Below are 9,444 nucleotides of genomic sequence, written 5' to 3'. Positions count from 1 at the left end.
ACGGGACAGATGTTCACTGGGGGAGTGGGAAGGGTCCACACTCCTGTTCCCACTGCTCCCCTCCGTGAACTGGAGTGCGAATCTAGATGGGCCTCTGACGACACACATCGCCGGGTTACATCACGCCGGTTTGGCCTTCGGTTCTCACAAACTGGCACTCTTGCTGCTTCTCGAAGTGTCCTAGAGAAGAAGACATCGGATTCCACATTAGATCAGCTTCTTTGACTAGCGAAGGCACAACAGCCACAACAAGCGGGATGGATAAACACAGAAGTTGGTTTCCTTCGGACTATGGAGCGTGCATGTGTGTGTGTGTGTGAGAGAGAGAGACAGACAGAGAGAGAGAGAGAGGCAGAGAGAGGCAGAGAGAGGCAGAGAGAGAGAGAGAGAGAGAGAGAGAGAGAGAGAGAGAGAGAGAGGCAGAGAGAGAGAGAGAGAGAGAGAGAGAGAGAGAGAGAGAGAGAGAGATGCCTTTGTGGTTCTAAGGCAAGCACTGAGGAGTTGAGACTTTCTTTAACGAACATATTTTCCTTCATTTCAGTCGTGATGGTCCAATGATTTGGATGACAACATTTCATGTTTCAGGGTAGATGATTTTAGAAGGCTGTGAAGGGACTTCCCTGCCTGGTGGCCCAGTGGTTAAGAATCCACCTGCCGATGAGGCAGGGGACAGGGTGTTTTCGATCGATCCCCGATCAGGGAAGATGCCACTGGGCTCCGGGCAGGTTCGATACAAACCTATAGAACGGACAATGCCAGGCAGGCGTGAAGGCGAGGGCAGACGGGGGACTCTGGACGAGGATGACTGACACTGACGTCTCCGTGTAGGTGGGTTGTGGCCGGCACACTCCTCTGGGGCAGGATGTTCCTAAGACCGTTGCGGGAGGAGCAGGGGACCTAAGGGAACTCTCTGTCCTCTCTGCTCCATTTTGCCCCCGGAACCCTAATCTGCTCAAAGAGAGGATTCAGCCTATGGAAAGACAAACTCACATGTGAGTGAACCTCCTTTCTAGTTCACTTGAATTCTGAAAGCGTGACGGTCAGATTCACTCAACTCTCTGGATGTCTGTTCTTCCTGAGATCCCGGCCTATTCACTGGAAGAACACATGGAGCCGGATGAGATCTCCCTCTGCACGGCGGCTCCAGTGTGCACACATTTCAATGGCTACGGCTTGTGGACATCGCACCGAGAGCCTAACCCCGGTGTTTCAGACGCCTGTTTCTACAATGGCTGAACAGTTCTAACTGCGGGAAGCCCAAAATTTGCCCCTGCCTGTTCGATCTGCAGGGACTCTGCAAAGAAAGAACACACGTGCCCGGTCTCATGACCGATCCCCTTTTTCGGAGCTAGCCTGGCGTGTGATCTGTTTTCCAGGCCATAGGCACGCACTGGCACTGGGGAGTTGTGTTCCCCCTCTCCCCCCCCCCCCCGGCCTCCTCCTCCTCCTCTCTGCCCCCACCCTTCCCTTCCCTTCCCCCCACATGCACGCTCCCTCACCCCCACCCCCGCCCCGCCTGGGCCCGGCCCGTCCAGGTCTCCCCCACCCGTGGAAAAGGCCAGGAAGAAATGGTCCCAGAACGACGCAGCCGAGAAACAGTGGAAGTCCACTTGGATGCGGTTAGGAAACACCTGAGCATACCTAGGCCGACACTGCCACCGTGTGGGATGAGAGGCCAGTGAGAGGAGAAGCTCAAGAGTTCAGAGGAGGAGGAAGAGGAAGAGGAAGAGGAGCAGGAGGGAGGCAGGCGGCGGTGGGGGGAGGGGAGGGACAGGCTGAAGCTGTCTCAGGGCGATGACGTGGGTGAAAACGTCCCCCTTCAGAAGGGCGCTCCGAAGAGAGAGTTCCGGCGGGACCTTGAGAGCACACAGGGCTTCGTTTTGGAGGCTGACCTTAAAGCTGGGAGTGGGGGTGGGGGAGGGAATCATCCAGACATACGAAAGACACCAGGCCGGGAAGGCAAGACAGATTCTTTACAGAAGTGAATCGGATGCTTTTCTGTCAGTGTGTTCCATAATCAGACTATCATGGAAATCCATCCATCCACCCATCCATCCATCCATCCATCCACCCATCCACCCATCCACCCACCCATCCACCCACCCATCCACCCATCCATCCATCCATCCATCCATCCATCCATCCATCCATCCATCCATCCATCCATCCATCCATCCACCCACCCACCCACCCACCCACCCATCGTTTCGCTCCTTTTCTGTTCTCTACATTTTTAATGGCGAGTGAGTGAGAGAGTCTTTCAATGGTTTGGTAGGATTTTTGAATGTCATGTCGTAGGACCATGGTACTTTTCAGCCATGGATGAACGTGACGGCTTCTTTTTTCAGCTTCAGCTTTCAGGGTTATCCTGAACTGCCTCGCCAAGTGAGGCCTGTGTGTCCCTGTGTGCTGGAGGAAGGACACTTGTGCTATCCACATCTTCATCTTGGACTGGACAAAACCACCGTTGGGAATGTGTTCCTTGGCTTCGTTTCCTTTCCCTATGGCACTGACCTGACCGTCCTGTCCACTCTTTGGATCCTTTATCTCCCTCTCCCCCTCAAGGCACTTGGTCCTTTTCTTCCTCCTCCTCCTCCTGCTCCTGCTCCTGCTCCTCCTCCTCCTCCTCACCCTAGTTTCTCTCCCCCACCCCTCTCAGTCCCACTCTTCTCAAATTGACGTCTAACTGACTGACAACGTTTTCTTTTGCCTGCCTTCCTTCCTCCCTTCCTCCCTCCCTTCCTTCCTTCCTTCCTTCTTTCCTTGTTTTGGTTTTGTTCCTGTTGTTGTTCCCCCATTAATTTTCAGGTGTACAGACGATGTTTCAGTGTAGCGCAGGAAGGACACAGCGATCACCAGGATACATCTCGTGAGTGACTGTCCGTCACCACTTGGTGTCACGGCAGATGGCATTTGGTGTCATGACGTGCCCGTGACTCACTGATTTCATCCGTGGAAGGCTGCACCGCTTCGTCTGTCTCCGTCACCAGTGGCACTCACTCACTCTCTCCCCTTCCCCACCCACCCCCGCCACCGCGTCACCCCCTCCCTCCTCTGGCCACCACCCATGTGTTCCTTTATGGTATCTATGCGCCTGCTTCTGATTTGTTCTGTTCTGTTCACGGTGTATCCTTTGGTAGATTCTGCATGGAAACGACTGATCTGAGGTGCTTCATTTAGCATAATAGCCTTTCTAAAGATCTCTCCAAGTTCCTGCAGACTGTGAGATTTTATTCCCTTCTGGTGGTTGAGTCCCATTTGTCTGTGTGTGGGGGGGTGGGTGGGTGGGTGGGTGTGGTGTGGTGTGGTGTGTGTGTGTGTGTGTGTGTGTGTGTGTGTGTGTGTGTGTGTGTCTGCATGCGCGTGCGCACACGCGCACCTGAATAGATACAGGTGTAGGCACACAGACAGAGAGTTCTATCATTCTGTTTGTACGGATGTCTACCTAGGTATAGGTGTCGATACCACACATACACACGCGCATATCTTCTTGGTCCCCGCCGTAGGCACTCCGTGGAGTTGCCGGGTTGGGTCGGATGGGGAATCTTTGGTGGAGTGTCCTGAGGGATCCCAGGACTCGTTTCCCTAGTGATGGGGTTTCTCTCTCTGTGAGGTGCCAGGTGATGAGCTCTGATATCTCTGAGTCCGTCAACACTTTTCTCAGCTGCAGGAAAGATGCATTCCATCGATCAGGAGCCACTGTCTTTTGATGTTTCAAACTTGCTGTCGCGATTGCGAGTCCAGCTCCTGGGCCTTTCCCCTCCAAGTTATCGTTGTCCAGATAAACGCCCCGGGGTGCTTCCGTGAGCCCGCCCCCACCCCCAGCTGCCCCAGCCCAGCCCAGCCCAGCCCAGCCCAGCCCCGCCATTGATTTGTCTTCTACCTTGTGCTTCTGAGTGTCTGTCTGTTCTACCTTTATTTTGAATGAAGGTGTCTGTTCGGGCCTCCTGCCGACTTCGCTCATCGGGGATTGTTTCTCTTTTGGAGGTTCAGTTGTCTGACGCCTATATGTATGCACACACGCGCGCACGTAGACATCAACACAGACACATGCGTATGTATGCACATAGGTACATGTACACTGACTAATACGTACGTGTATGCATGCATACGCGTGTGTGTGCATCTATGCACATCAATCTGTGTATATGCACTCTATACACACACTTGCAACTGTACATACGTATATGCGTGTATGTTTACTTACACATACATGTGTGTATATGTATACACATATACAGCCGTACGTCTGTGTGGACGTATATACGCTACATGTAGACGTCTAGGTATGTGTGCATATGTATGTACACACGTGTACATACACGTGTGCATATACACAGGCGGATATGTGTGCATATGTAAGCATGCACGTACGTGTCCGCACATGCGTACACACACACACACACACCTGTGCGTATACATCACACGTACACACACATGTGCATCTATATGCGTTTACACGCCCGTGTTTATTTAAATGTAGGTGTGTATATCTATGTATAGGCACATATGAGCATGTGTATTCGTGCGCGTGCATATCCGTGTACGTATGTGTATAGATGCCTGTGCATACGTATATACACGCAAGCATACATGCACACTTTAAACGCCTAGGCATATACGTGCACGCACAGACACATGCGTGTACGTGAGCATGCATGCATGCCCTTCGTACGCGCTTGTTTATACGCATGTGTGCACACGTATATATAGATGCGAATATGTGTCCGTACACATATGTACATGCGTATATGCACATGTGCGCTCTCGCTCTCGCGCTCTCTCTCTCTCTCTCTCTCCCTCTTTCCCTCTCTCCCTCTCCCTTTCTCTCTCTCTCTCTCTCTCTCTCTCTCTCTCTCTCTCTCCCTCTCTCCCTCTCTCCCTCTCTCCCTCTCCCTCTCTCTCTCTCTCTCTCTCTCTCTCTCTCTCTCTCTCTCTGTCTCTCTCTGTCTCTCTCTGTCTCTCTCTCTCCCCCTCCCTCCCTCCCTCCCTCCCTCTCTCTGACTTTTAAGCTGCCAGAGCAGTTCTACGACTTGACTTTCCTGCCTGGTGGTTTTGTTTCATTTCGTTTCGGTTCTACTTCAAAAAGTTATGCATTCATTGACTTTGCTGTTGTCATGGAGTCCGGGGCTTATTTAGTGGATCCCTATTGACTCGGTCCTCCCCACCACGCCCCTCAACCCCACCCCCGCAGCCCTGCCACCCCTGACCGCCCGGCCGGCCGCCCGCCTTTCCGGTGTTTGTGGCCAGTGATCTTGAAATCCACGTTCTCCTGACCTCAAGTGCACTTTCCCCACCCACCCGCGCTTGCTTGTGTTTGTTGTCTTTGGACTTGGTCACGGTCTCTACCCAGGTTGAGTTTTGTTTTCTCTTGTTGGGGGTCCGGGTGTCTCCTTCGTTTCCTTTCTTGCTCCTGGGTTTGCGTGTCTGTGTCTGTGTCTGCTTTCCAAAGTCCTGCTTTGTTCTCCGAGCAGCGCTTGCCTGGTTGGTTTCACTTTGCCGGTCGGTCCCTTCCTCCCTCCCTCCCTCCCTCCTCCCCTCCCCTCCCCTCCCTCCCTCCCTCCCTCCCTCCCTCTCTCACTCCCCCTTTTGGGGGGGGGGGGTCCGGGGGAGCCCGGGATGTCACTGGTGCCCCTCTCTCGGCCCCCGAGCCCCCGCCGCCGGCGTCTCCGTGGAATGTCCCCCCACCACCCTGGAATCGCGTGGGGGGAGCGCGTCTCCTTCGGGGCAGCCTCCTGAGGAGATAGTTCCCAGCTCCTCTCCCTTCCTCTGCGGCCGGGGTCGCGTCGCGTCGCGTGGCTCGGAGGCGGAGGAGGCTCCGGCCCGAGCTCGGGCGTTTGGGCGGCCGGCGCGGTGGCTCCTCGGCGGCCGGCGACAGCGACCCGTCCTCGGGACGGTCGAGCCGGTTGTCAGGAGCCACCTGGCGGCCGCTTTTATATTGTCCCTCCCCTCCGGAGCTTCGGCGAGACCTTCAGGAGGATTGTGACTCAGCCGCCGGGCCCGAGGCAGTGCTCTCAGAGACGGGCTATGCTGGCGGTGACAGTCCCGGTGACACCGAGGCCTAGGGACGTCCTGCTGTCGCCGGAGATTGGTTCTCTAGGTTTCTGAGGAGGGTGACCGTCGCGGCGCTCCAGATCCGGGCTCTGGGGTGGCCTGGCCGGGTCGACCAGCATCTCCCCGTGCCCCTCCGGCCGTGGAGACGGACCGGCCGGACCCTACCTGGGCCGGACCGCCGAGGTGGGCAGGGAGAGGGTCTTCCCTGCCCGGAGCGCCTGGACTCGGACTCGGCGGTCCTGCCTCCTCCCGGGTCGCCCTCAGGAGCGTTTGCTTCGCCCTCGGCCCCGCTCCGGAGGTGGGGACCGGCCCGGACTGTGGCGTGGAGGTCGGCGGAGGGCGCGGCTGGGTCCGGGCCCTCGGGTTCTCTCTGACCGAGGTGTTTTCCGCGTCGCACTCCGGAGGTGGGGACCCGCCCGCCGGAGTCGTGAGGGGTGACCCGGAGAGGACGGCCGGCGCGGGCGCGTGTGCGGTCCCCCGGTGGGGTCCGGTCGCCTGAGGCGTCTCCCGGCACGCATGCCTTTTCTTTTCTCAAAGTCCCGATAGGTCCGGAGACGTGGATGGACCGGGCCCTGCTTCCGCGGGTGGCCGGGGAGGGCGCGCTCGACCGTTCAGCGTGCCCTCGTGGGTCTCGGTCGTTGGACGCGACTTTTTCTCACCCCTCCCCAACTCCCTGAATCCCGGTCAGTCAGGAGGTGGGTGGGGACCGGCTCGAGCCGTCCTGGGTGCCCTGTGTAGGACGGTCTGGGCCCCGGGCGTGGGCCCTGGTCGGGGCCCGCTCGTCTTGTTGGAGGCGCCCCGCTGACGGTTCTTTCTTCTTTTTTCTTTATGCACGTCGAAGTCAAATCCCCGTTCGGAGACTCGGACGGACCGGTACGCCTACCCGTGTGGGCGAAGCGGGGAGGGAGTCTCCGGCCAGCTCCCTCTCCCTTGGCGTCCGCGCCCCCCCTTTTGCCACCACGCGGCCCCCTCTCCCCCCCCCCCCCAAGTCGACCAGATGGCCCCCGAGAGCTCCAGGCCTGATGTTCATGGGGTAGTGCTGGGGACAGGTGGCCGGGTCAAGGTTCCGGGGTCCCTCCCTGCGAGTCATAGATGGGCCCCGCTGTCGTCTGCTGTCATTTTGTCGCCCAAAATAGGTCTTTTTTGCCACCAGGTAAGTGCTGACACGGTCTCCTTTGGTGTCTGCCGCCGAGGACTTTGGGTCTCTGGATGCACGCGGGGCTCCGGGCCTGTGGGCCGCCAGCTGGCGCCTGGTTCTGCCTTTGCCGCTGGAGCCGCCTGCCTGGGCCTGTGCGCCGGCTCCTGTGTGGCGTGTCTGGCCGACCCAGCTCGTGGTGCCGCGTCTGGGCGACCCGAGGGCGGTGGGGCGAGGCGGTGTGGGTCTTTGGCCCTGTGCTCCCCGCTGCGGGCACCCGGTGGCGGCTGGGACGACCCCTGCCCTGTAGGCTCCGTGCCACGTGTCAGCTGTTCTCCTCCTGGGGTCGTTGGCTGCTCTCGCCTGAGGTGTGAGGTTGTGGGCAGGCGGGGGGGAGGTTGTCGGCGAGGCTTAAAGCGGGCCCCTCCGGTGACTGTCCTCGCCTGTGCCTTTCCCCCCCCCCCCCCCACCTTGGCTCAACTGATTGATGTGGTGTGGTTGTGCTCTCCCGGGCCGGGCCTAAGCCGTGCCGGACGAGGGACGGGTGTTCCCAGTGAACGTGTCCGCTCTTCTCGGTCTGTCCACGGGGCCCCTCGCCTGTCTTTTCCCCCTTGCCCCTCGGGCAGGGTGAGGAAGGCAGGGGTTGGCGTGTGGCCTCCGGCCCTGACCTTCGGTCTCCCGTCCCCCGCCTTGGGGTGCCTAGTGGGGGCCGTTGGGCTTTGGACACAGCAGATGCGCTTGCTTCGCCTTCCTGGCGTGTGCCCCGCGAGCGGCCCTCCCTGCGGTGGGGAGGGCTGTGCCGCTGCCATGCCGCGTGCCCGTGCTTGGGTGTGTGAGCATGCCTCGTTGGACCCTCGGTGGGGCCCCTGGAGTGCTCCAGGTCGTCCCTCAGGTGCCCGAGGCCGAGTGGTGGTGTCGTTTTCCCTTAACCCTGTGTCCTCCTTGGGTCCCCGCCGCGGTGGTGTGCGTGTGTCCCATGGGGGGGGTCGAGACGGTAAGAGAAGCATTGTGTGCTCCCCTCGTCGTGGCGGCTGACGGATGAGGCCTTGCAGGGGGCCCTGACCGCGCACATGCTCCTGTGTGGTGGTCCGCTTACCGATGCCGCAGACCCCTCCCGCCCAGTTGAGTGGCGGCTCCTGGTGTGCCTCCGTGGGCCCGAAGGAGAGACGATCGGGTGAGGGACGGTGCGCCCTCGGTGAGAAAGCCTTCTCTAGCGATCCGAGAGGGAGCCTTGGGGTCCCGGACCCCCCAGCCGCTGCCCCTCCTGAGTGCGCAGTGGCCACTGTGGCGACTGCCAGAGCACGTGGGCAGACCCCCCCCCCCGTGGGGAAGGGGGGTGATGGGTGCACCGGCCCCGCGGTGGGGCCGTGTGCTGCTTGTTGCCTACTGCGGCCCGCGCCTCCCCCCTCTGAGTTGGGGGAGGGTCCCGCTGGGCCCTGCCGGGTGTCCGGCGAGTGGGGAGCCGTGTGTGCTGCGTTGTGCGCAGCCGGCCCCGTGGTGTGAGCCCAGGGGGAAGGGGGGGGCGTTGGGGTGCGACTGCCTGGTCGGCCCCGGCTCCCCCAGCCCTGCAGCTGTGGTGAGGAGGAGCCTGTCGTGCCCGCCCTCGCCCCTGAGCCGCAGCCGGTGGCGGTGTGGTGGCCCCGGTCGGGGCCGCCCTTGCTCGAGAGTGTGTCCCCAGGATGTTGAGCCTCGGGGTCAGGCTTGGACGGAAGACGGATCTGTTGAGGAAGGATGGATGGATGGATGGAGGAAGGTTGGGTGGACGGCACGCCGGCCCTGGCGGCGGGGCTGGGGTGTGGGGCCCGCTCCAGGGATGGCCAGGAACGGCCGGCGTCCCCGGCGTTGCGGGACCGCCCTCGTGTGTGGGTGGCGGTGGGATCCCGCGCTGGTTTTCCTGGTGGCCCGGCTGTGTCCTGGTGTTTTCTGGTCCCCGGGCGGCGCCCTCGCCCCCGTCCCGTGACCCCTGCTGCGCGTGCTTGCCGGCCCCTCCCCACCGCTGCCGGCCTTCCTCCTCGTCCCGCGCGTGCGACCGCCTGTGTCCCCTTCCACCCCCGCTCCCTGCGGTCTGGGACCGAGCCGGCCTCGCCTCACGTGGGTGTCGTCTCCCGGCCTCCGTCGGCCGGTGGCGTCCCCCGGTGGAGCAGTGCCCTCGGAGCCCTGAGAGGGAGGCGGGGCAGGGGGGGGGGAGCCTTGGCGCGCACAGCAGGGTTGCCCGTGTGAGGCTGGGGGGGCCGCTGGTACGCGGCGGGAGAGCG

The sequence above is a fragment of the Cervus canadensis genome, chromosome 3 (assembly GCF_019320065.1).
Source record: "Cervus canadensis isolate Bull #8, Minnesota chromosome 3, ASM1932006v1, whole genome shotgun sequence".
Taxonomy (NCBI): Eukaryota; Metazoa; Chordata; class Mammalia; order Artiodactyla; family Cervidae; genus Cervus; species Cervus canadensis.
The sequence above is the reverse complement of the archived record's forward strand: the minus strand, read 5'-3'. Positions refer to the sequence as shown.